A 23757-nucleotide genomic window follows, 5' to 3' on the forward strand; every position below is an offset into this window, starting at 1 on the left:
TAAAATTATACAGTCAACATACTTTTTCCTTTTTCTCTATAAACTTATAATCGTTGAAGCCTTGCTCATCTGCGACCAAACCCAGAAAAAAAAGAGACACAGTATGCTCCCTTCCTGTAGGAGGCAGTGTTACACACATATGTTTATGCTCATTGTATTGTGGCTTTTTCTTTAAATCCTACACAAAATGATGGGTTAAAATATTTAAAAAATACAAAGATTATGATTGAATATGTCCCTGTAAAGTAAATATATTTAGCATAAAAGTACATTTTTGTACTTATACACATAGATTTCGAATATAGACTATAAAACACAACCCACTAACTAGAGTACAAAACACGTTTCCTATAATTTTGACAATATTCTACAACAGACCTCACTGTAGTTAACTGACTTAAGATAACCTGAAAATAAAGACTATCAAGTTTGTACTGTGTTGCAATAAAGTAAATAATGAAGTCATCCAGTGGGCTCCACATTAATTTACTCCCCTTTAAAGTGTAACTAAACCCCTGCCTTCTGCTGAGCTACCACTCGGAGGGAAACTCAAAAAAAGCCTTGATTATGGGCGTTACTGCTGTAGCAATAAGACACACCCAGCTACTTTCAGTAACCACCCCCCTCCCCTCCATCCCTGCACATTTATTTACAGGAGGGAGGGGCCAACAGTTAAAGTGATGACGCAGGGGTTTCAAGAGCTTACCGTTCAACAAACAGCAAAATTCACTTGTAATAGCCGGCGTTCAACCCTTAGTGGCCAGTAAACCGGACATTTTACAGCTAAATACACAAAATTAAAACACTTTTACTAAAATGTGAAGAGTGGGACTAGGATCAATCAACAGCACTACTTAAAACCCAAAATACACATATATTCAACAGAAAAAAGTTGGTTTAGGGTGTACTTAAATCCTCTAGGTTCTATTGAAGTGTTTTTTTTATTTTTTTTACTTTCACATCTGTTCAGGTTAAATTCAACTTTATCATTGAAAAGAAGAACTTTCATGGTCAAAGATAAACTGATAATTGTAATAAACGACGTAAAACCACATAAACCAAAAAAACCTTGTTTTCTTTTTGGAAATCAAAGTGAGCTAATAAATAGGTACTTGTGTTTTTTTGTTTGTTTTTTCATTCTGTGGGTCAGGAGCATCTCAAAAAGTATGCTCTTGAATGGTAATACTGGGAGAAAAATGTAATATTCATACTTTTTTTGGGAGAGACTATTTACAAAAAAAAGAACAATTTTGGGAACTTAACTTCATTCTGCGTGTGGATTCAAGGGCACACAACAAACGTGCATTATTTGGACTACTACATGTAGTTTAGGATTTAATGTATGGAAAGCATAAATGTGATATCAGTGATATCAACCATTGTTAAGCACTACTAGTGCTCAGTTTTGGAGAACATGTACTACATTTTGGTTAACTAGTGCACAAGTAGACTTTACTAGTGAAGTAAAGAGCATCGCAAAAGGTGTCACTAGTTTGCATCATATGCTAATAAAGGGGTGGGGAAAGTAAATTCAGCCGAGCCATTGGCTTTGGACAGTATTACAACCAATCAGGGTCCTGAATTTAGTTATAATCCATCTGCATCAGGTCTACTAGTACTATTAGTGAATCTTGTGGCTTTACCAGTAGACCAAAAACTGTCTACTTGTACTCAGGATTGGGAGAGTTACTTTAAAAAGTAATCCAGTAAAATGACCAGTTACCTGTTAAAAATATGATCAGTAACTTAATCTAAGTACCACTATATTAAAGTAATGTAACTGATGACTTTTGGATTACTTCAACACCAAACATGCAAATAAAGACACAAAAAGATAGAATACGTGTAACCTGCTCACTGTATTATTTTAGTGAAAAAATAAAATCACCTTTGACAGTCACACTACATTAAAGTAAATGTTTTAGTTTAACACAGACTGGGATAAACCACAGTAACTTAAATAAATAATATTATCAATCAATTTACTCATTAATCATGAACAATTCAGTTGAACCATTGACCTAGACCCCAGACCATTCTATAATGATTAATGTATGGTCTATAATAATTGTTATTGTTACAGTTTTGTATTATAAGGAAAACATAAAAGCACCACCTGAAAGTGATATGTCTTTTAACTATAGGTCTATAGCTATACTTACAAAGGTTAAATACACAACATAGTAACAATTGTCAGTAGATGTTTTAGTTATCAACATGCTCCATATGGAAGCCCAAAAGAGTCACAATTAAATAAATAAAAACAACATTTTGAAATATGTTTTATTATTCTTAAATATCTAATAATTATTGCAATTTTATATTTAACAATAATTATTTTAACAAAGTCATACTTTTTTTAATGTTTTATTTATTTTCCAAGATTTTAGAAAATAAAAACGTTTTTTACAAAGTCAATTTTTATTTCATAATGTCGTTTTTCAGCAGAATGACTTTGGTCTGTCAATCAAAGCTAGTGGGTTGGACCTCTGCCTGACCCTTTAAGATTGAGTAGTTTTCCTGGACATCGGTCACGGCCGTGCTTTGACCGACAGTGGTAGAAACGAGATGTAAGAACACATTAAAATGGGTAGGAATATAAGTAAAAGTATTAATAATAATACAAAATAAAGCAAGAAAAGCGCTGTGACATGTGTCTAGCTTGAATGTATTCATTTTGAGTGAGGGAGTCAGCGAATGCGCGTGGTCGATGCGTGTGTGCGTATCAATGGAGCAGATGTGTTTGTGTTAAGTCCTGAGTGCAGTCCAACATCGCGACCGGGACAGGTAATGAGGTTTATGTTTACAGTGCAAGTATTGAACTCATTCAGTGCCATTCACGTCTATAGACGTGAATTGTGTTTTTCAGCTGGGGTTGCTAGGAGACAGTGTGACGAAGCAACAGTGAATATTTAACATGTACAATGATGTAGTGACCAACTGGTGACATGTAGGTGTCAGCAGCGCACCTTTGGATGAGAGATCACCTGTGATGGGCAGAGCTCAGAGGGAGAGGAAAGGAGTTTACGAGACAGAAAATGGTTCTACGAGAGCTGATGCTATAGTTCCCACCAGCTCACACTCAATCAGAGCATGTGTAGAACTAAGTGGACTATTGAGAGTGTCGTGATGGTGAAATAAAACGATCAAAAAAATGGGGCAAGCGCTGACACTCTGCATGTCTGCGATAAGAAGGAAGTTGCGTGTGTGGGAACTAACGGGGGAGAGACTTGGAGAATGGCCAAAATACAGTAAGAAATCCATTCAATTCTGACATAGATAATAAAATAATAATAACGTTGCCATCAAAAGCCTGGTCTCAGTGTCACTAAAGCAAAAAAATAAAAAAATTGCTTCAGTCACTAATAGATGTTTTCAGAAAAAGCCGTTTTTCTCAGCTTTTTGCCTCTATTCAACTGCTGATTAAGATAAACAAAACAAGCTAGAAACATTATTATTATTTCTGATGAAATTAGAAACTTTAATCTTTTAGAATCTGTCAGAAATTATAAAATAAAAAGGCCATTGTGGAAAAGGACATTATGAAATAAAAATTGACTTTGTAAAAACGTTTTTTTTTTTTTTCATTTTCTAAAATCTTGGAAAATATATATAAAAAAAGTTATTATTTTAAAAAGTATGACATTGTTAAAATGATCATTATGAAATATTTAATTAAAATAAAATAATTATTGGGTATTGAAAAATAATAAAACTTATTTCATCATAATATTACCTTATTTAACAATTTAATGGCCATATTATATACTTGTCTGTTATATATCCAAATGGTATTTATTTCAAAATGTTGTTTTTATTTATTTAATTATGACTCTTTTTGGCTTCCTACATTATGTTTGTTTTTGTTATTTGTTTTGTGTATTTTTCTGTCTTGTCTTTGAAGTCCTTTTGTATATGTTGTCATTTTGTGTTTAAGTGGTTGTTATCATGTTGTGTACTCTTGCTGACAATTTGTGCATTTTGCTGTCGTTTCTTGTGTTTCTGGAGTTTTGTGTGTTATGTTGGGCTTTAAATAACTTCCAACTTTATGAATTACAATTTTATTTTGGGGGCCGCACAAAATTAGATCGAGACCCGTCAGTGGCCTATGTCTGCTCTATGGAGAAGTAGCTCGTGCTGACCCACAAATGCCTCATCTGAATTCAAAGCTAGTATGAGTAGATTCTTAGATCACATCCCCTCCTGGTTAAGGCAGGATTGACATTCACACACACACACCTGCTGGAGCTCACAGATTGGAGGAAAAATGTGTTGTGAGCTGTGAGGCTCCACATGGAACTGTCAATGATAAGAGCTGGCTGTCTCATTGTCGATGCATGCTGGGAACAAAGGATTGGAGGGAAAATGGAAGGAGACGTATGGAGGCAGAAGTAGGGACATGCAGTCTGCAGGGACTCGCTGTCAAAGCTGTGGTGGAATGTGAGCAGAAAGAGAAAGTGCTTACCACACTCACACACACACACACACACACACACACACACACACACACACACACACACACACACACACACGCACACACACACACGCACACACGCGCGCGCGCACACACACACACACACACACACACACACACACACACACACACACACGCACACACGCGCGCGCGCACACACACACACACACACACACACACACACACACACACACACGAGCGACTAAAAATTCATCACAAACACAAAAAAAATTACAAATACGACTAAATCGTGGGATATTGATCCGATACCAAGTAAATACTGAGCCAATATCACAGATCCATATCCCTTTTTAATATTGATGTATTGATGTATCATCAAACTGCTGATCTTCAGGGGATTTTTGATTATTTGATTAAAACCTAGAACAGAAAATGGACGATTATTATCATGATGAACCTAAAAGAACAAGAACGAAACAAATTTTCTCCAAACATTATGTGTGGATTTTTTCTTTAAAAATATAACAAGGTGCAAAAAAATTATAATTAAAGATCAAATTAAAATCTTTTTGGAGGTAAAGCTGAGAAACTGCAATTCTAAAATATAAATGTATTTCTGCTGCTCTAAGAGAATTGGCTGTGTGAAATAATAATGTATTTATTCAGTAAGGAATTGTATGAAAAACCCTGAAACCTAAAGGCTCACTCAGCAGAACGCATTGTTTCAGTAACTGGGTTTCCATTACAAATTTTCACAAAATGAAAGCAAAAAGTAATATTTTTAAATTTGGACAAGTACAATTGCGCTTTGAATGTGTTTCCATTGAATATTGTTTTGGGGAGGAGCCTTGTATCTCCAGTGAAAGCGTTGTTTTCATTACCAGTGATTTTGCGCATTAACAAGGGTCATGGAAATGCAGCTACTGTCTCATTGTGCTTGTAGTGGCTTTCCACTCTTTAAACAGACGAAAACAATGTGTCTTCCTGTCATTAAATGAACGTTTGCCCAGTAGATGTGCTAGCTTTATGCTAATATTAGCTCATATCTCCCTATTGGAGTACTAACATCAGAGTGTCCTGTTGAGGGTTCATCTTTTGAAACAATTTTCTACAAAAAGACAACATTGTCCCAACTCTGCTTTAGTTCCTATGCAGCAGCAACATAATCATAACTCATTATCTTATCTATAAAGCAAGGAATCTCTGTCTGTCTGTGTGTCTGTGGCTCAAAAATCTCTGCGGTTCAGGGACAGACAGAGCTGAGACTTTCAACATGGCTGCTGCTTGGTTAAATGGTTGGACGCCCAACCCCCACGCCCCAAGGGAGCGGACAATTTTAAGAACTGATGTTGACAGGTAGTCATGGTAACTCAGGAGAAGTTAGAACAACTCAATGTTGACTTTCTGTGAAGTGTCTTGCGATAACACGTGTTATGAATTGGGACTATACAAATAAAGGTTGATTGATTAATGAAAAAAAAAAAAAAAACAAGAATCAACAGAAAAAAGTTTATTTGTAGTTCTAACTCTCTCTCTCAGCAGGCTGCAGATGTATGCTAGCCTATATTACAGTGCTAAATATATACAGTACATACTTCCTACAGGCACTGCACTAGTTTTTAATAAAGAAAATAAATAACTGAATAGCTTGCAAAAACATTATTTAGTTTATGTTTTACATTTTATTGGACAAATTCAATAATTTCCCATTTGCTGCCTGGATGGATGTTTTCTGTGTATCAACTGTTAGAGCTGAAGAGAAGCCTTCCTACGCTGCACTGTGTACAACCCTGAGGGTGCATGTGTTTGTGCACGTGTGTGTGTGTGTGTGTGTTTAGTTTTTGGTCAAACTAACAAATAAAGCAAGAGTCACAATAACACACACAAGCATCTACACATTAGGATAACCACATGTCCTGTTTTACCTGGACATGCCCTCTGTTCAGGCTGTCCCAGATATGTTATAAATGAATGAAATTGTCCAGGAACAAGTTAATTTAAAAGACCGTAACTCTGCTAATATTTGCTCCACCAGTTTCTGAAAGCTAAAGAGTTGTTCTTTAAAGGTAATTTTACTCACACGTGACGGAATCATTAAAAAAGGCGCTTTGTTTTGATGAAATCATCACACACAAGGAATTGAGAAAGAGAACCATAGTCCAAGAGAAGAAGAGAGAGAGATTAAAAGAGACCAAAGTCTGGTTGCTATGGCTGCTCTCATACATCTTTATATGACAGATTAATAATTAAAAAGGAGCAGTCAGAATAATCCATGTCAGTAAAACTTATATCTACCTTTAACTTGTATCTTAGCACAAAATAAATGTAATTTATTTTAAATTCCATTTTTTATTTTTTGACAGACATTTTTGTTTAGGTATATAATTTTGTTTCTTCACAGGAGTTAAAAACTAATATTTTCTGGTTAATATTTCTCAAAAAAAAAACAATTTAAAAAAATGAATGTGGAAAACATGGAATTTGGGAAAAATATAAAATACATATGCATTTAAATGTATAAAATATTTTGAAAACCTGTAAATCAAATCGCAATAGCAATATCTGTCAGAAAAATTGCAATTAGGTTGTTTTGTCAAAATCGTGCAGACTGACTTGAGTCACCACTGATTTCAGTATTTGTTATAAAGAGAGAATTATACCTTATTGACAATAAACACTTATTTGTGTATTATATTATGCCAAGGTCTGCCCAAGTCTCCTTGGTCACTCTACACAACATCAGCTCCTCAGATAGAATGTATGTGTTTGTGTACACACACACGCGCACGCGCACACGCACGCACGCACGCACGCACGCACGCACACACGCGCACGCACACACACACACACACACACACACACAAAGTGCAGACCTGGGTGATGTATCGACCAAGGCTGCAGTCAAAGATCGATCAGATAGAAGAAACTGATATTTGGAGAGCTCGCTCATATTGTTTGGCTGAGGTTCAGACGAGGCTCGTTAAAGCTGAGAGCTCTGTGTGTGTGTGTGTGTGTGTGTGTGTGTGTGTGTGTTGGATCACTTCATATTTCCACACTGAGTGAGATTTGACATGCTGACATGTTGTATTGTGGTGTAAGCGACTTGTAACTGGTGCAGTGTTGCTTGTTCTTTCATCCGTGTGCGGTGTCATGGCGTCCTCTTGCTCCAGGCCAACCATCTGCTGGAGCTGCCGTGTGATAACCAGGGAGATCATCCACTGCTCGCTCTTCCACTTTGCTTGGATAGAGCAACCTACGCAGTCGAATGTTTGACAGAGTTTAACATTTCAGACCTTGCTTATGGTCATGGTTTCCTTTAAAGTGGGAGTTTTCGTTTGTTTGTTGATTTATTCTCAAAGGGGCCATTTTGCCTCATCTCACCTGAATTAAAGAAAAAAAAAAACCTTCTCAATGAAGACAATATAGTGTATAATTATTCTATACAGTTAACATTAGAATGAATATTGTTATATAAATAAGTTTTTTTTAGTTACAAAAAAATAACACATGATCGTGTCAGTCAACACATGCTAATTGCTCATTTCTTGCCACAAATCAAGCATATATAACCGGCATGTTGGCAGTTAAATTAATCTACCCCACACAATTCAAATCTATATTGTCTTCCAGAATAGTGTTTTAGTTCATTTAGTTATCTTAACAGGGATTTATTTGGCATCAATGTAATTTATTTCAATATTTTTTTAAGCTATGGGGAGCCATTGCAAAATAGTTAAAGAGCCACATAAGGCTCCAGAGGCGCAGGATGCAGACTTATACAGTAACTATTTCTAAATCCCTCCTGATGTGCATTGTTCAGTATCTGTGAGCTAAATACTGATGTGTCAGTCATAAATAATAGGCATGATTTGATTTAATTTCATAGTAAAAGCAGGCCCGTGATTGGTCAATATTGCGAAGGGTGAGCAGGGAACTCAACACAAGCCAGAGAAGAAAGGGAATGATATGATGAAATGGATAACAGGGTGCGGGGCCGAATAAATACAACTGTATCTGATCTGAGGGTCATATGATCAACATTCATGTCCGCATCAGAATAATAAGCATTAAAACAAATCACAACAGAGGCTTTGGGTGTTTTTGTTCCTTTTTTTTTTTATCATTTTATGCATTTTTCTGACAAATTTTGTATTTATGTTGTTTTAATTTTTTTTTTTTTTTTATGTACGTCGTTTTGTGTATCTATTCACATTAAATGTGTTTTTTGTAGTCGTTTTGTTTATTTTTGTGATAGTTTTGTGTTTGCAGTCATTTGGTATATTTTTGTTATCGTTTAGTAGTTTTCTGTTATTTTTTTGGGTATTTGTAGTTGCTTTGTGTGTTTTTGTTGTTCTGTATATTATACATTTTACATTCATGCAGGCTTCTCCTGTGTCCACGAAACAACGACTAATAAGAAGTCATTCAATCATATCACTGCATGGTTGCCAGTATAAGTTTAGTCATTTGATAATGCTTCCTCCCTGAACTCAAGCAGCAGAAATGATGTGATATTTCTATTGATGGTTTTGAGTAAATTAAATGTCACTCTCACTGTTTCATGCTGCACTGCATGTCAACAGAAATCTCTCCTCCGTGATCTCGTGAGGACGGACTCATTTTAAGTTTTGTGTAACACAGACAACACACCACGATGCTGTTTCCTTCATTAAGGTGTGACTGTTGAACCATTGAACAGACACTGTCCATCAAACTACAGCAACTATTCCCAGAATAAATGCCTTTGTGTAATTCTTGTGAAATTTTATATCTAATAATCCAATTATCTTCAGCTGTATCCCTAAACATAGTAAAAAAAATAAATGAATAAATAAAAAAATTCTGTTTCAAAAATGTATAAAATGCATCAGGAGGTTTTCTCTTCAGTTGGACTCTTACACACAAACAAGGCAACGTGCACGAACATGCACTGCAGAGCCTGTAGAGGACGGGATACTGGAACACTCTTAAACCAAGGGCCTGGTTTGATTTCAATTAGGTCAAAGTAGGATCAAAATGATGTCAAGTAAATAATTACCTGGATGCAATTTGAAACCTCTCTAAAAACTGCACATGTTACTGAGCTCTGTGAACTGTGCACACGGTGAGTGCTTCTATGATGAAGAAGGTAAAAACGGAGAATCAGTCATTTCTGAATGTCATTATTAACCATTTACTTTGAATTCTACATTTAGATACAGTAGATATATAGATAGATAGATAGATAGATACAGTAGATATATATATATATATATATATATATATATATATATATATATATATATATAGATACAGTGTATATATGGAAGGCTTTTATTTCTTACTCAGAATAGAATCCGTAACACTTTTAACCTTAATCTATTCATACGTTTAATTGTTCTAGATTTTTTAAACAGTTCATTAGTAGGTGCCCAGAATTCCACTTTATTTATTATTATTAATGCTCTCTTTTGTAATTTGAATAATTTAAATATGTTTTACATGTATATGTATTAGTCCAGCTTTCTGAAAATATAAGCCACGTAAGTCAATATAAGAGATGAATAAAGCAACTTCAGACTCTGTTTTTATTAAAATTGTTGTTCCATGTGGAATGCCCTAATATAATAATATATACACTACAATGGAACACACTGTGGTACCAGACTCTCATGAGCATCAGCTGAACAGTATTGTTCATGGATTCCATCATTTCTTTTTACACTCAGATTGCTTATTTGTTCTATGCTTTCATAGTGCAATGACACAATAAACAGAATCATTTTCAGTAAAAAATTCTAAAACTTTTGACTGGTAGTGTTTGTTCTGTGTGAAGAACTTGGTCTCATAGACAACATCAGTTTCTGTCAGACCTAATTTTAAAGTAAAATCTGTCCAACACAATCTTTTTTCATTGTTTCCAGTCATTGAACATTTATATTGTAAAAGGTAACAGTGACGTGTCTATCACTTATTTGCAATCTCCTATTTCTTTTAATCAGTGGTTTTCAAACTTGGGTCCAAGGACCTCCAGGAGTCCTTGAGCCGTAGTTTGGGGGTCGGTGAAATAATGTTTAAAAGCACTATTATTTGTGTTTACACCTGACCTCCATGACTAACCTCCTCTCTATCATCACCAAATCTACGCACTGCACCTTAGAGGGGGTGCCTAACCCGCCCCCACTCTCTGCTACTCTCTTTTCCAAAACATTCACACCTCCGACCTTTCAAACTTCTTCTTTTGTCTGTGTTAGTGTTTTGTTTTATGGTTTTTGTTTGTTTTTTTTTTCGTTTCTCCTTTGAATAGTGCATTATAAAACTGATATATTAATATTATTTCATTATTATGATGCACTGCTGTATCTCTGTGAAGTATGATGGATGTCTCCCTCCATGGATGGAAAATCGTACAAAAATGCACTTCAGTTTTGTTCAGCGGTAAAACATGAAACACATTTTATGTTCCATACAAGACTGGTACAGCTTGTTTAGTACCACAAAGATCTTAAATATTTAAGTGGAAACATTAGAAGAATAGACCATTCCTGTGGCGTTAAGGGCCAGAAATGGCAGTAAAATGTGAGGATTATTCCCTCCACTGTTGATATTGAACATCCTTTTTTCCTCTTTTTTAAGTGGTACATTTGGGTCGTTGTTCCAAGTCGACAAAATCACAGACGTCAACAAGCACTTTCTCTCTTTCTCACTTTATTTTCTGATTTAATTCCATCCTTCCTTGGATTCTCTGCAGAGAAAATGCAATCTGCACTTAATGACATGCAGGGTAGTGCAATTAGAGCCGTCTGCGGACAGCTCGCATTATTGGCACTGGACACACATGCATGACTGTGTGTTTGTGTGTGTGTTTGTCTCTATTGGAGGGAAATGATGTTGCAGACATTGTATTTCTTAGGGTAGGCAAATAAGCAGATTGAAACCTAATAGATTCTTTTTCACTTTGTGGCTTTGCAGCATTGGCTGGGAGAAAACAATAACACAATAGAGGAAATGCATCAGCACGCATGCCCATGAGTTCAGGCACGTTTACCTGGATTAGTCATGGCAAATCACAAGGATTTTCTGCTATTACACAAGTGAAAACAAAACAGTTTTTCTAATTGCATTTCCCAAAGTTAGTTGTCACTCGTGAGTGACTTTAAGGGCCTATACTACGACGCAGGATAATTATAGTCTGGATTTATCTCAAAAACCAAACATTCTCCATCAGAGAGGAGCTGTACTACCAAAGACGAACACGCTAAGTTAAGCAACGTGATTTCAGCCTGGCTACGTGCGCGCTCTTGTGACAGAGGTGGAGATTGCAGCGTCAGACCAATCACAATCACAGAGGAACTGTGCAGAGTGATTTACGTCACAATTGAGGAATAACTCTTTAAAAATATGTAGAATTAAACTCAATAATACTGTTGCTGCAGTAAAAGCAGGAAGGAATGAATGCAGGAATTGATGAGAGTTAATGCTTAAATTAGTTCAAACAGCTCAGTCTACATCATAAGGTGGACTATATTTGTATTTTATATTATCTTACAAGACTGAGGCTCTCAGCACCACCACATAATACATGAATGAATGAATGAATTCATTAATTGGTCTGAAAGCGTCCGACGCACGCAGGTTTTATCAGCTGACTACTGTAGGTCAGTCCATCAGATAGAAATCTACGTTTCTATCTGATAGGCTCAACTAGTCTGGAACACTTGGACTGGACTATATTTCTATGCTATTCTGTTTGTCCTTCTGTTCTCTAACCCCAACCAGTCGAAGCGGATGAGGTTAAGATTTTTTGAAGATTTTTTCCTATAAAAAAGAGGGAGTTTTTTCTTCCCACTGTTGCTAAATGCTTGTTCATGTGGATCTTGTTGGGTTCTTTCTTTTTTACTTTGGACTTTATATTTTGTTCAGCGCTTTGAGATGACTTTGTTGTATTTTGCACTATATGAATAAAGTTGAATTGAATTGAATCAGTAAATGAAAGGATTGCATGGATGTCTAATGCAGGCTGTGTTCACAATGCAGGCAAATGTGGACCAGATCTGATTTTTTAAAAGCAGTGTGAACACTCAAATCTGATCCATACTGTTTCTGATTTTTTCAAATCAGATTTAGACCACTTTCATATGTGGTCCTGAATCAGATACAGTTCGTATCTTTTTCAATGTGACTGCAGTGTGAACGGTCAAGGAGGATTTAGTGAGTGTGGCGCTGCAGGCTGTGCGCTGTCCTCTGATCACCATGGAGCAGAGAGGGACATGACAGGGTTGGGACAGGATTGAAAGATCCACTGTTGAATCAATCTTTTTCTGCACAAAAACATGGATTATCCTTATATTTGATACATGGATTATGTAAATAGATACACTGTCTCTTGCACACACTGAGCCTGTGTTTAACGTGCGCTTGTTTCCCCGTCCGCTGATCTGATGTGTACATTAACAGTTGTCTGTTAATAAAATCAGGCTTACCACTTAAACAAGCGGAAATATGTCATTTGTATGAGGAAAAAAAAGGTTTTAACTGTAGGTTTTCGGGTCGAGTACAGATATACTGTAAACACCTAATGCCTGTCAGACCAGTTTCAGTTTTACTCTGTTGAGTTTGGGTCAAGCTTGAAGGTTCATATCAGTTTGATTGAACTTTATCATTATATCATTATATATGTATTATTTATCATAAATGGTCTGTGTTTAAAATGGCACCACAAAAAGTCAAAACTAAATATCTGTCTCTCTTTTTCTTTCTCCTTGTCCTCCTCTGCACCTGCTCATCCACTGGCTCCACTGCACAAAAAGTTTAAGACAAATGTGACAATGTGCATGCGGGTCAGTTTGGAGCCACAAACCGTTCACACTGGAGTCTGATACAGGTCACATTTGAAATAATTATGTGAACGGATTAACAAAAAATCAGATCCGAGCAAAAAATCTGAATTGAGCGTTAAGGCTTGCAGTGTGAACGTAGCCTTCGTCTCTCTCCTGTCAGCGTCACATCAGATCCACACAGAGACGTGTTCACTCAATGATCCTCCTTGTATTGGACAGGTCGTTTTCTAAGATAACTGATTGGTCAGGAGGCGGGGCTTCAGTACTCGCTCAGAATCTAGCCAGAACAAAACCTAGTCCGGACCGGATTAGGTGTTCAGCCTAAGTTACCATGGTGATGTAGCCCCGTGAGACGTTAACTAGCTTTGTAGGACAGCACACACTGAATAAATGCAGGAAGTTAGCACAATTAGAGGAAATCCAGCTTTGTAGTACAGGCCCTAAATGACTTAAGTCTGAATAAATAGGCTGCCCTGATTGTGTTTAAATTCAAGTTGATTTTATACAATAAACTACATGTCTCAGGTTGATTGAAGCAAAATGAAATGTAACCCAAATCTATTTTAGAAAAGCATCAGCCAAAGTCCAGACAACAAAGAAGTGATTCAAATATATGTATATTCCCTTTACCTACTTATTCAGTCAATTACAATCCCAAACTTAAAATCCTAATGGAAGTCCAAGCATCAGTTTTACATGGGGTCTAAATTTCCTTGGGCAAAATAGGGTTCAATAGAAATACGGTCAATCAATCATCCAAGTATGAGGCTAAACCCTTTTTAACATCTGTATTTTTTTAAATTTGTTATTCATATTTGATGTATTTGATACAGTTATTTATTCCATAACACAAACATCAGCAACATTATTTTAGGAAATTTAACAGCTTAGAATTTAACAAGCTTTTAATTTAAAAGAGGAGTCAGCACCCACTTTGACTTTCTGTTGCTTTACTTACCTCAGACACAAAAGAAATAATTATTATAAACCTTCTAAAAAGCGACATTTCAGCCCATCAACACAACAGTCTATTCACACGTTAAACAACGCACGCACAAAAAGGTAATAACGCTGTTTTGGTCCTGATTTTCCTCCTTCCTGACAAAAAACAGAAAACTCCAGATTATCGTTTAGGACATGTTCAGTTTACAGTTATCATTTAAACCAGGGGTGACCAATGCATTGATCACAATCTACCATTCGATCGCAGAGGCACTTTGTGTCGATTACGCTCATGGACCACAAGTCTTCATCAATGAATGAGAACGACACAGTTTATATACTGTATATATATATATACACATATATATATATATATATATATATATGTACCAGAAATTAAATCTAACAATTCAGCTTCTGACCTCTGTTTGAGGGGCCCTAAAACACTAATTTGTTCATTTACAACCTCTAATAACAAGAAGAAGAAGACCCTCCTCCAGCCCAAAGACCAACTACATTTATCAGCAACATCATGAGACAATCTCTGTGTGTGGAAGCATTAAAGTTCTTTTAAAGAACAACGTCAGCTACAAACACTGAAAGTCTCTGTGTGCTACGGACTGGCACCACTAATATGTGCTTTTTATTGTAGTTTCATCCGCCCACACATTCACCTGCTCTATAACTCTATAATAATCCATAGTAGTCCTCCACCATCATGGCTCTGTCAATTCAACATTCGGTGAGTTTTCCTGACTTTACTTCTCCGTTGTATGAACAACAGCCTCTCAGATTTGGGTTAATGCTGACGTGGCATTAATGTGTTCTAATTCAGGTCAAAGATTGGACTCTTTGATGAAATGAACAACTGTGTTTGGAGCTTCTGTGGATTTGAACTGTGAGATGCTGCTGAAAACAGAGTTTTGGTTTTGCCTTTACTCTGTGTATTTTATTAACTTTATCTTCTAAATATTTATGTTTCTGAAATTATATTTCAATCTAACTCAGGGTTTATATCAGGTTGCTAGTGTTGCATAGCCAGTGTTTAAAAAAGTAATTAGTTATAGTTACTCACTACTTGTTCCAAAAAGTAACTGAGTTAGTAACTGAATTACTCTATAATAAAAGTAACTCATTACCAAGGAAAGTAACTATTTGAGTTACTGTTAAAAAAAAAAAAAAAGTTGCTATATGTCAAAGATTTTTTAGATGCGTGTGTCGTTGTGAGGTGTTTCATTAAAGTTGAGTTGTTTACAACAGATGTGGACAAAGTCTTCACTCCTGGATATAATGAACACTTCACATGTACGTTCTTGTCTTTGACCACAATTAATTTTGTTTGTATCGTCACCTTAAAAATGACAACTCTTCATCAGACTGCTCCACGCTCACCATCTCTGCTGATTCATCGTGTGTGTGTGTGTGTGTGTGTGTCGCGTGTGCTGGCACGTCGCCTTAGCCAATCATAATCGCTCACCTTGTTTCTAACCCACCTCCTCACTACAGCTGAATAAAAAGCCAGGGATGCTTTGGATAACAGTTTATTCAATCAATGCATGTAACGCACTGCATTTAACGTCCAGTAACGATAACGGCATAAAAAGTAATTAGTTAGATTACCCCGTTACTGAAAAACAAACGCCGTTATTTTAAACACCGTTATTCCAAACACTGTGCGTAGCACCTTATTTAATAAACACCATAAGTAAATGATTACTAGAGACGTTATTACGTTTTATTAATGTATTAATTAATAATAAAAAAGATAACTATCTACATTATGTGACTTTCATTCATACTCAATAACGTTTTTAATTAACTCATTGTAAATCATTATAATGATTTAATAACATATTATTTAACTGTTAAGTACTGCTTAACAATACATTAACTAATGTTAACTATGGAACCCTTATTATAAAGTGTTACTGAATTCAGTTTCAATAAAATAATGTATTTTAATATTCTACAAATATTGAATAATTATTGAATGATTGTAATAGTGTAAATATTAAAAAAACACTGTCTGTGGTAGAAGCAGCTCCAGTTTATAACACATTTGTTTTCAATAATTACTAACACTTCAGTGTTTTTTTTTAATGATGTGTTTCCCATTTGAAGTAACCGGGTGAGCAGATGGGTCACTCACCCATCACTACCGAACACACATTTACTCAGACGGAGTGTGTGATGTACCAGCGGTGGCACACAGATACACATGTACACACACAAAGTGTCAGCTGTCCCACTGATCTGATGTGAGAGCAATCCCACTGATGGACGTAATCCCTTTTAGAGCGGGGGCAGAGGGAGGGGGAACAGAACACTCTATGACAGCAACAACAGCCAACGACTACACAGGCCACGGATGAGGGAATACCACGGCCATGACAGTAAATGATGGCCCTAATGAAAAATGGATGGAGTGTTAGTGGGTGGGAGGAAACTGCACGCTGCATACACAAGGAGGAAGAGGAGGAGCCTATACTGCGCTCTTTCCTTCCCAGCAGTGTTTCTAATGTGTGCATCTCACCTCAAATGCTCTTTAATGTCACACACTGAAATAAACCATTACTCAGGTACATGAAGGTGAGATCAAGACGTCTCACTCCCTGCTTAGAAAGCTGTGTGGAGTTGAATTCATTCTGAACCCAAACAACAAAACCAAACAAAGAAAACACAACGACCTGAATACGACTGCAGTTAATCACACAGTCCAACTGTCACCTGCAATCATATTGTTAAACAGTGCAATAAACAAGAAACCAAAAGAAAATAACACGCCCAGAGTTAATTTGATGGTTAAATCCAACAGATCAGCAAATACAGCTGGGATTCAGATGTGAGAACCAATTACACACAGGGACAACTAGGGGCCCTCAGTTTAATTTGAATAAACACACAAAAGACTTCAAGGGAAGGCAAATGTATTTGTATAACACATTTTATACACAAGGCAACTCAATGTGCTTCACATGAAAAAACATTAAACTGTTCAAAATCAATGAGAACATTTAAAATCATCAGTAAAATCAATTCAAATCATCAACAAACACATTACATCAACAATGACCAAAAATCTCCCTCTCAATCATACGCAGTAAAGAAAAAAAGTGTCTTTAACTTTGGTTTAAAAATGTTCACAATAGATACTTATTTCAGCTCAGTTTGTTCCACTTCTTTGCAGCATAACAACTAAAAGCAGCATCACCATGTTTACTGTGAGCTCTGGGCTCCACTATCTGACCTGTGTCCATAGATCTGAGAGACCTGCTGGTTTCATACCTGACTAACATCTCACTGATGTATTCTGGACCAAACCCATTCACAGATTTATCAAGATCACACAACATTACTGAAAAATACAAAAAAAGGACAACACAAATACACGAGATGTCTACCAACGAATTCAAAAGTAACAGAAAAATACGCAAAAACCCACAAACTCTTTGTTGTTCTCTGTGTTCTCTGGACCTTATTCCAAATGCTGACATGAATGTTGATCATGTGATGACATTTTTGTTATAGAAGTTGCCCATCTTTTAGTCAAAGTGTCTGATGACTACTGAAAGCACACAAATTAAGACTCAGATTTATAACAAAGGATTGGAAGTTGTCCAGGGTTAATGGTTAGTGATCTCTTTTCCATTATGTGTAGGATGGTGAGTTAGTTAGAAAACCCAGTGCACCACAGCAGGATGATGCCACAGAGCCGACATTCCCACAGCACAAGCAAAACAACAACATAAATACACAAAAATTACTCCAAAAAAATACAAATTGACAGCACAAATACACAATATGACTCAAAAAACCATGTATTTTACAGGGAAAAATCCACAAAATGTACAGAAATGTACAAAATGCCTCACAACGAGCAAGACAACAACAAACAACACACAATTACTGTAAAAACGCTTTTTTCTTTCCTGTAAAAATGCTCAGATCTCTCATTATTCTAAATGCTGACTAAATCTTGATCATGTGACTCTCTGATCAAACAAGCACATTTTTGTGATAAAAGTTACCTACCTATGCCATGGTGTCATGACAGCCTCCACTGGATATTAGGGACAAATCACACCTAAGCTTTGAAAACGCTACAGAATCAAGTTAATTTTAATGGAAACATGATCCACTTCCTTTAATCAACCATTTGAAATGCACAGTAATTCAATTCAATTCAATTTTATTCATATAACGCAAATTACAGCAATAGTCATCTTGAAGCGCTTATCAAAGTATAAAATAACTGTTTATCACTAAGACATACCCAGTCAAAGAACTTGAAGTGTAATTAAATCTGTTTTAATTACAGTAATTACATTATTGATGCAGCAGGTATGGCTTTGCTCAGATTAATGATTGAATAGTTAAACTACAGCAGTTAAAGTTACAAACATCTTTGTAGGAAAACGTTTATCGTCGGAGAAGCTCAGTGAAGTGACATTTCTTTTCTGTTAATAATTTACTTTTTACTCTCTGACAGGTTAAGTTTCTGCTGATCTTTGTGCATTCAACGATGTGAATTAGTCTCCTGACACTTTCCAGTTCAAAGTGGGTCATTGACTGATGTGCTCAAAGGCACTAATGTGCAGAAATGAAGTGTCAAAGCCACTGAGACAAAAGAATCACCTCTGATTCATTAAATGCCATGAAAAGTAGCTTTGTTTGAAAGCTGAATATTTGCTCATTAATGTTTAATTTCTTGTTCAGTTTCTACCTTCCTTATATCATTGATTGCTTTGATTTCATCACATATTTCTGTCCCTGTAATATGGTAAAACAGTGTGTTTGATGAGCACAAATAACAGATTAATGAAAAAAAAAAAAATGTCTCTCATATTGATGGATTGCAGAGATATAACGAGTACTGATATATCCTACTCAAGTAGAAGTATTGTTACTTGATTGAAATTGTACTCAAGTACATGAAATACTCAAGTACAAGTAAAAAGTAGCTCAATTAAATAGTACTCAAAGTAAAAGTTATTAGTTACTTTCACCGTCCACGTGTATTTTTAGTAATAAATCTTGCCATGGTTCCTTTACATGCTGTAAACATCTCATTTATAAACTTAAAAAGAAAGAGATCAAATCTACCACACTTGGAACTTAATATGTTTTCCACAAATGCATCTGTATAAAATAAAAAGATTTGTCAAAATGCAAAATTCTTATTTAAATCAAATATTGTATAAGTATAGCTACATTTATGAAAATATCCTCTATTCAATGATGTTTTGGTGCCGTGCATTACGTTTGATTGTTGTCTGGTCATGTAATTTTTTGTAGTTTCAATTTAATCATTTAAATAATGTACTCAGTAACGGTTGGGTGTAGAAACTTACAAAACTTACTTCTAAAACATACTTAAGTACAAATAAAATGACTGATTTAGAAATATACTATATATATACTATATAAAAGTATGAGTACCCATAAAATCCACTCAATTACAGTAACCTGAGCACTGATTGATGGATTGATTAAAGAAGAGTTCTAACTTTAGAGTAGGAATTGTTTCAGGACATCATGTAGAAAAGGAGTGGGCGGAGCTGTGTGTGTGTGTGTGTGTGTGTGTCTTCAGACGAAAGGTTAATTGGGTGGCTGCCTTTGTCCCAGCGATGGAGACAACTGGATTTGATTTGTAATAGCTGTGACATTCCTGCCTATGACTGTGCACACTCAAGGCAACAGAGTGAGTGTGTGTGTGCTCCGTGTGTTGCTGCATGTGTGTGTATGGGGGGGTGGATCGCTTCTAAATTCATGCGCACCAGTCTAATAAACGCGTAAACGAATGCGTACCCAGCGCCTGCATGTCTGCAAGTCAGATCTACATTTTCCCATAGACTTAGAATGGGTACACAAGCACAGTGCACAAGTCACGTCCACATGTGTGCTTGACATGACACTTAATGTGCATACACATTAAAGCTTATGCACACCTACCCCACACCTGGATGTGCACCTAACAAACATAAATATATCAGTCACACGTAGACGCAGGTGTGGCGTGAGTGAAGCTGTAGCCATCAGGCGAGCTTCACTATGTAGCACCATCCACGCGTGCAAGTCAGTGTGTGTGTGTGTGTGTGTGTGTGTGTGTGTGTGTATAACGGACCACAATTTAGTCTGGTTACAGTCTGTGTCATGACACCCATCCATAGAGTGGTAGTGACTGTAGTGTTACGCTGTGAGTCAGATCGTTGCTGTGATTGGACAGGATACTACACTCAACACACACACACTTACTGACTTGCACGCGTGTACACACCTGCACGCCAAACAATTTTTTCTGTGTTTATATGTCACGCAGACGGTGCTACATAATGAAAAGCACCTGATCGCTATAGCTTCACTCACGCCACACCTGCTACTACACCTAACTACTGAAATTGGGTAAGTTTAGTGAAAGTTAGGCAGGCAGGTACATGTGCGTTAGACTGATGTGCATGAATTTAGAAGCGATCCACCCCCCATAGTGTGTGCTGTGTGTATGCTGCATGTGTGCTACATGTGTGGTGCATGTGTGGTGCATGTGTGGTGCATGTGTGCTACATGTGTGCTACATGTGTGCTACATGTGTGGTGCATGTGTGGTGCATGTGTGGTGCATGTGTGCTACATGTGTGGTGCATGTGTGGTGCATGTGTGGTGCATGTGTGTGAGTGGATGTGCTGCGTGTGTGGGTGAATGTACTGCGTGTGTGCTGCATCTGTGGTTGGATGTGCTACGTGTGTGTGTGCTGCGTGTGTGAGTGGATGTGTGGGCAGCGCAGAGAGGTGTGACATCTTCATAAAAAGGAAAAAAAGTGTGAGCATTGTGCAGTGACTGGCTCTGCTTTTTGTGGAAATGCTTCATTTTTACACATAATGCTCTGTGATGTACCGGAAAAATCTGCAATCTGAAACACCAACCACACGCACACATGTTCTCTGCTAACAAAGTACCTGTCCATTGGTCTGTTAGGTCCAACTTTTGCATTTTTTTTTTTTTTTTAATCTTTGTTTCAGTCATACTTTACTTTTACATTTTACATTATACAAATTTTTTAAATAGGTTGTATTTTTTTCAATGGTTTGTTGTGTCGCAGAATTTCATTGATTTGTCTTGTTATTAAATAATAATGTTTACACACTGTGTATAGACTTATAAAAAAAGACCTTTATCTATTTTCTTATTCATTTATTTACGGGTGCGCGTTAAAGTCCACTCTTGCCTAGAGCACCAAATGACCTGCCGGGAATTCTTGAAATGAGAAAAGTTCTGCGCTTTTTGGAGTGCTTAGCGATTAACAGCATAATTTTTTTAAGCACGTTATTTTTTCCTGTAATTAATAAATTGCAATCAACGCGTTACAGTGACAGCCCTACCCTTACCCACATGGTTTGGGACAATGTCACACATTCCCACTGTATTTTTCACTGTAAAAAGGGTGGGCTAATGTTAGCTTTAGCAAGTGTTAATAACGGCTGGACATCAAAAATCTGGTTTCGGTGCATTTCTAACGCGTAAAGAGATTAATAACAATAGTTGACTCCAACTTGAAATATTTTAAGCATGTTTGGCACGATTTCAGAACATTTGAATAGCCTGTAAGGACGTCTGATGAGAGAAAGACAAAAATGTGTGACATATTCAGCATACTCTACATCTGGGGTGGTTCACAAACTGTGCTGAGCGACAGCCTCACTCAGAGGAAAATAACTCCATCTCAGAGCTGTCCATGTTTCCAAGTAGGCCACCAACCACAGATAATGGAGAAAAGATGGGAACAATGTTCAATATTTGAACATACATGCACATACTGGCAAATACACACACAGTGTGTATTTGCAAGCAGGAAAACACACTTCTCTCGACGGAGAACCAAGGTGATGTGAGCGCAGACGTCATAAGCCATCAGCTCAGTACGAGTGTATAAAATATCCAGATATAGACACAGACGTAAGCATGAAAGTTGCATTGGCGTGAACAGACAAGAGAAGGCTTCCAGCTAAAATGTGTCAGTGCTCATCTAATAATGATGCTGCTGGAGTGAATCAAGCCTGATATAGGCTTTCATAAGCACCACATGTAAGATCGAAACAGCCAGGAAGAGCCACGGAGAGGCTGTTATTCCAGGAGCTACTAACAACCGTTTCCAAAGAACATGTGAACAGTTGAGTCGTTAACTGGAAAGATAGACGAGAACTCCACTGGGTAATAAGGTGTTACACAGCCATGAGTTCGTCTCTCACCATTCTGCAAACAACTGAAACACTGACAAACACTTAGGGGCGGAGTTACTCAGGCTCTGTGTGTCTACAAATGTGAACAAACCTCACTGTGTTTTTAATATAATAGTCCAAGGGGTGGCAACCTTTAGCATCATTATAGCCAAATAAGCCCCGCCCACCGAACAAACAAGAGGCAAAAAACCACAGCCAAAAACACACAAACTACTTTATACATAATATTTTCAATGCAATAGGAAAAACAATGGATTATGGCTAAATCTGTATTTCTGTGGTCAGAAAAGAAGTGAGGAGGAGAAGAGGGCGACTCCTGGTGAGTGTTTCAAACAGCTGGTTATAGTTATTACTGTAAGTTACTCTGCTGCTGCTACCATGAAAACACAACCTCCTGAAGCGGAGTTTGTCCGACTCATAATTCAAGGATTCAATGATTTTTAATTGTCATTATGTGCATAACATGTACATGAAAAAATAGTGTTCCCAAGTTCCCTGTTAGGCCCCTAAAAAGAAGAGGCTTAAAGAAAGTATATAAAATAATAAAAAATAGAAAAACAAATAAAATAGAAAAATACCAGTAACATAAATAGAATATGTACAAAATAATACAAATATACAATTATAATAATACAAAATACAAAACAATAGAACACCAACAGCAGCAGCATTATAAAGAGTCACACTCGTAATGATAAATATAATATAATTATGAATAATCAGTATATATGCTTAAGTAGCCATGTGTTTTATGTCAATGTGTAGTTTATTGACTGACAACAATAATGAGAGTGTGTGGATATCTAAAGAAAGTCAGTTTGTTAATCAGCTGTGGATTTTACACACCCACAAACAAGGAAGCTGCCATAATTCAAACACAAAATTTACCATTTTAAAACAATCAATTCAAAATTTTTGAAACATGGAGCACTCATTTTAGGACTTGGCAAAAAACAAAAAAAACACAATTTTCTCCAAAAATAAAGGTTTGTGTGTGTTTTCACAGCTTGTGTGAGGCCGACCTGTTCCTGCGTCACATATATTGTCACTATACGATCACCCAACACTAGGATCGTCAGAGGCCGACCTTAGTGGATCCTGACACTCCTCTGGCATTGGCCTCAACAATTTTACCAAAATCAATACAAAAATGTATGGCGAGGCCTCATTCCATCACTACGACACCTTTTAGTGGAGCAGCAATCCAACAAGTATCGGGTTGCAGGGAGTGGAGAGAATTTCTAAAGCAGCCTTCACTTATTTTTGATCTGTTGGCTTTAAATTGATAATATTTTGTGTTTTATATTCTTACTGTTGTTCTTTTAGCG

The 23757-nt window shown here is 36.6% G+C and overlaps 1 protein-coding gene and 1 long non-coding RNA gene across 4 annotated transcripts in view; one reads left to right on the forward strand and one right to left on the reverse strand.

The window, feature by feature from the left end:
• The window catches only part of nlgn1 (neuroligin 1), a 366749-nt gene that overhangs the window by 37873 nt on the left and 305119 nt on the right, over nt 1–23757 (reverse strand). The gene's annotated exons all lie outside the window — the stretch shown is intronic.
• Nucleotides 771–22639, forward strand: LOC114461766 (uncharacterized). The gene is made up of 3 exons (XR_003673864.1): nt 771–902; nt 9135–9139; nt 22625–22639. It is a non-coding gene; the product is annotated as an uncharacterized LOC114461766 (long non-coding RNA).

Source organism: Gouania willdenowi, chromosome 4, assembly GCF_900634775.1.
Source record: "Gouania willdenowi chromosome 4, fGouWil2.1, whole genome shotgun sequence".
Classification (NCBI taxonomy): domain Eukaryota; kingdom Metazoa; phylum Chordata; class Actinopteri; order Blenniiformes; family Gobiesocidae; genus Gouania; species Gouania willdenowi.